Below are 4851 nucleotides of genomic sequence, written 5' to 3' on the forward strand. Positions count from 1 at the left end.
GAGGTGCGGGGGCAACACCGAGGGTTGCGATCCCGTTGCCGGACACGGAAAAAAAAAAAAAAAAAAAAAAAAAAAAGAATGGTTGGCTTTCCAGGTTCAGAGAGGGCCAAGGCTTCGGTGATCCTTTGCCCCTTAGAAAGTAGCCATGAGCAAATGTTAGCGATTTGTTAATTACAGTCTCATGTCTAGTTTTAGCATCTTTAATTCTTTGGCTCTGTTCTTATCTTTGAAATCTATTGGCAGCTGCCAGCCAAGCCCCCGTTCTGCCCAGCCATTGTGAGCAGATGCCACCCTGGAGAAGTTCCTGGTTTCTGTGCCCTTGTGAGACTGTTTTGAGGGACCACAACCTTTTTCCTTCTCTGAAACCTTGGATTAAGGCTGTATCAATACGTGGTGTATTGTGGAATTTATTATAAAGCCAGTCTGTCTTGAAGTTCGTCTAATGTGATTAATCATTAAGAGTACGAGAAAGAGCCAGTTAGCATATTTTCTCATCTGTCACAGGCCCTGCCAGCCCTACCAGCCCTGGGCTCAGTAGCCTCATGGCAAGACATAAAATAGCACTCAAAATTCCCCAGAAGAACTGGAGACCTGGTCAGTATTAACCCAACCTTTGATTGTCTTGCCCCACCCATTTCCTGTCTTTGTTTCTTGTCGCTTGAACTCTCTGCCATCTTATTTCCCTTCTTCTCTGTAAGTGTTCCATTCCACCTCCCCTCATTCACCTCCCACCTGTTTCTGTAGCAGTATTGGTCTCTTCAGGCACATCTGTGGTATAGCTTCTCCTTTGGTGAATTTTCTTAATTGTCACAGATTTTTAACCTGAATTTCCTTGGTACTAATTTCGCACTTTTGGTCAGATGGGATCTCTATTGCTCCTACCCCTCTGGGCCAAACAGGGGCCCTAGACTTCCAAGGATGGAGGAATCCATGACCCCTTCTAAAAAGAATTGAGGGCCTTGCCAGAGTGAAAATAGTGGCCTGGAGGGTGGATGGAGGGGTGGCGGCATCTTTAGACCTAGATCCAACTTTGGGGAGGCACAGTTTGAACTTTTCTTTACACCCAGAACCCCTGCTGTCCCAGGAACCTAGGACAGGGCTCTTGGGAGTCCATAGAACAGCTGGATTTTTAGACTGCAAAGACCTGACTGCCCTGTCCGCCGCGCACTGACAGATCCCACTAGACAGCATGCTTTGGAGGAAGGCATGCAGGGAACAGCTGAGCCATTTGGACTTGAACTCTGGGAGGCAGAAACCCCGCCCTGTACTGGTTGATGTGATATCTTTTTGTAGCATACACCAGTGTATTTCCACACTTGCCTTTTTAGCAATCGTTGGCCTTGAGGTACCTTCCTGCCACACCTTCAGAGCCATTCTTCCTACTTTGGAATAAAATGGGGGTGGTTTGTGGATCTTTATTGTCTAGGGCTAGGGAGCAGGAGCCAATGCGTCCAGACACCCAGGGGCACTGATACTGCGTGTTACCACATGACTACCTTCTCTCACACATTCACTTTCAGTGTCCTGTGAAGCACACACCTTGACCTAACTGGGTACAAGTGTCTCCACACATATTCCCCCCACCTTGTGTAGGGAAGGATCCCAGGCCAGGGAAGCAGCACCCTCTAGTGGAGTCAGGAGTGAATTCTTAGGTCGAGCTGGCCTACGTTGTTTGCTCCAGTGAATTTAAATGGTTTGATTTGCAAATTTGGATTTATAGCCATTGTTTCTGAACCATCAGTTGAATAAATTGAGCTTTATTTTATTTAGAAAATTATATTTTGTAAAGGGATTTGACATTCATTGTTACAGGTAACAATCCCTTTTTTTATATTTCTTGCTCAGAGATTCTCAAACTGCTCCATGGCCAGAGGCTGGACTTACTGCCTCAGAAGCAGCTGGGACACTTTTGAAAATGACAGATTCCTGGGGCCTACCCCAGGCCTTCTGAATTAGGACATTTTTTTAAGTCTCTACGATAATTGTGATGTGTGTATTTTGAAACCACCGTCTCCTAGACAGAGGCTTTTGTCTTAATCAGAGATGATAGCATTTGAAAATATGTGCTGAACTAACTCAGCATATGTATGTGAAGAGCAGAACTTGTCAAGTCTAAAATAAAGTCATGTTTGTTTATATCCTACCTTATTCCAGAGAAGATTTGGAGACCTATAGGATATACCTAAAACAATGAAATGTGAAGAAGTGAGGACCAAGAACAAATCAAATCAGAGTCAGTACCAGGAAAAAGAAACCCAAGTGCAAGGTACAAAATCCCACAGAAATGCTCCTGGGGAATCCCTAATTTGTCTTTGAACACCAGCAGCGAGAGCAAAGAGAAGCACGATCTGTTAACTGTCTGAATGGGGCGTGGGGGCATCTTATTTGTTCAGGGGAAACCCAGACCTTTAATACTGCCTGCAAGCTTGCCCGTAACCCTTTCTGGAAGCCAGGTGAGGTTGTTTTCCTGGGTCGTCCTGGCTGATCTTCACAAACACTCAGGTCCCATATTATCCTCCTGTGCAGACGAGGGGGCTGAGCTTTAGTAACTTTCCAAAGGCTTCATAAAGAGTCCTAGAGGCACCGGCTCCTTGTCTGGCTGGCTTTATCGCCCAAGCTCATAACCACTGCACTAACTTGCCTCCTGTACTTCCCCTGAGATGTTCTGCTGGGGTGTGCAGGGGTAGGGGGGTCATCAGCAGGTGTGTAGGAACCAACACAGCGTAGCCTGCCGGCATTGAATATGGAGTTATAAGGCATTTGTTGCAGACTATTCGGACCTTACATGGCAAGTTCTTTGTTCTAGAATATTTTCTTGGTTGGAAGCGGGACAGAGTATTTGGGGGGAGCTTCTGGAAGTGGAGAACGGGAGCTGTTCTCCAGCCTTGCCACTAGGGAGCAACATAACCCTATATGTGGCTGGTCTGGCCCGAGTTCCACTCTGTCTAAGGCCTGCTGGAGTTAGAAGAGGAGGAAACAACTGCAGATTTGGTTAGGTTCCTTTTAGATCCAAAGTTCCCTGCTCAGTAGCAGCTCTGGGCTCTTCTTGGAGCTCTCAGTAGGGCCACAAAGGATCTCTGAAACCCTTGCTAGTTCGAATTCCTAGGACTCCCCTCCCCTCTCAGTCCTTCCCTCAGCACATAGACACATTGCAAACAAGCATGGAAAACATTCTCAACATGTGGTGTCATTCCCCCCTTTTTGCCTCCTTTCATGTGGCACATGGGAAAGGAGGGTGGGGGTGAATCTGGTGGACAGTTGGCCCCCTCGGGTGCAGGTGGGAAGTTCCCCACCAGACTGTCTGAGAGCAGCCCCTCCGTCCCTCATCCCTGTTCCTGTAGCACAGGGTGTTCAACCTTGGCTCTACGTCAGGATCCCCTCAGGAGCTTTTAAAAATACCCACGTGTGCATCTTACCTTGGCCCATTCTGATTGACTGGCCTGGGGTGCAGCCTGAGTGTTGGGAATGGCCCAGGTATGGCTGACAATGACTGTGCTGGCACAAGAACGTTAACCCAGGCTAGGCCGTCCCCCATCAATTTCCCTCTGGCCACATCAGGGGAACCACTGCCCTAGACCAGCGGGGGTGTGGTGGCTAATTCTTCCATCTGGTTTGGGAAAGAACCAAATCCTTGGCCACTGGGTGAACCTCCTTCACTGACACCTCTCTCTCTTCTGAGTGAAGTGCCTGAATGTGACAGGCGCTGCCTGCCCCTCCAATGCACCTCCCAGCCTTCCCCACTGTGCCCTGTCTGGTGCTCCATCCTCCCTGGAACCTTCCAGAGCATGCCACACTTGTTTGCATAGCTGTGCTTTTGCACAAGATGTTTCTTCTGGGATGTGCCACAGAAACCCAAGCTATCCCATGTCACCTCCAAGAAGCCTGCCTGCCCCCGCCACCCAACATACCTGTAGTACTACATGTTGCCTGGGGAATGGTAGTTGTTCTTTACCGCAGGGACCTTTGTGCATCCGTGCAGATAATGTCAGTAGCTGTTGGGAAATGGCCTACAGGAGGACACTTGAGCCCAGCCCCTGCAGGTAACAGACTTGGAAATGGGTGCAATGGTCCAGCAAAGTGGTTGTGGCCAGAGCCATTGATGCCACAGGCCATGGGCTTACAGGCTCTCATTGACAGCACTGGTCAAAGGACAGGCGTGGGACCCCATGAGGAAAAATGTGTCAACCAGGACTGGGAAGAGAAAAGTAGAGTAGCTAACTTGTTTAGGTTTTAAAGCTAAAAGTCCTGAATCCTGCTAACTCCCTCAGTCCATAGTAAACCGGATGGTTGGTTACCCTAGATAAGCTAAATGCTAAGATGGTCATGACTAATGCAGGACACCCAGGAAGAGGAGACTGTGGCTGTGGAGGCTGACTCCCTGACTTAACAATTCCATCAGTGTGGCTCAACTGCCCCTCTTTCCAGTTGCCTGTGACATGGAGGCCCCTCCTGGAGGGCTGACACAGGCTTGACCAGGCCTCAGGGGGAAGTCCTCGACCTGCCTCAGAAGAGAGTGGATGACAGCACAGGTGGGACATTCATCTTTTTGTATTCAGTGTCCAGCTCCCAGGGCCCTGCCTCATGTTGCTGTATCAGGGCATGCAGAAGGGCCTGAAAACGACTCTGCAGCTTGCAGTGATTACAGAAGCTGGAGCAGCAGCAAACCAGCCCTGCTGGTGGTAGCCACATGGCACACACCTCTCTCAGCTGCCACTTTCTCCTCTTAGAACGGGGTAACATGGGTCCCATGTCCTTTCCAGGGGTGGACACGAGGCCCAAATGCCCTAATGCTGTGGCAGACTCCAGAGGTCTGAAGCAGGGATTCTCAGCCGTGGCCGCTTCCTGGAATCA

At 49.2% G+C, this 4851-nt stretch overlaps 1 protein-coding gene across 1 annotated transcript in view; it reads left to right on the forward strand.

The window, feature by feature from the left end:
- GOSR2 (golgi SNAP receptor complex member 2) overlaps nucleotides 1-2143 on the forward strand; it is a 23262-nt gene extending 21119 nt beyond the window's left edge. Inside the window, exon 7 of the mRNA XM_008591985.1 lies at nucleotides 82-2143. The gene's annotated coding sequence lies outside the window, so the exon portion shown is untranslated. The remainder of the gene's footprint in view (nucleotides 1-81) is intronic.
- Nucleotides 2144-4851: the final 2708 nt, after the last annotated feature.

Source organism: Galeopterus variegatus, unplaced genomic scaffold (genome assembly GCF_000696425.1).
Source record: "Galeopterus variegatus unplaced genomic scaffold, G_variegatus-3.0.2 Scaffold7472, whole genome shotgun sequence".
Lineage (NCBI taxonomy): Eukaryota > Metazoa > Chordata > Mammalia > Dermoptera > Cynocephalidae > Galeopterus > Galeopterus variegatus.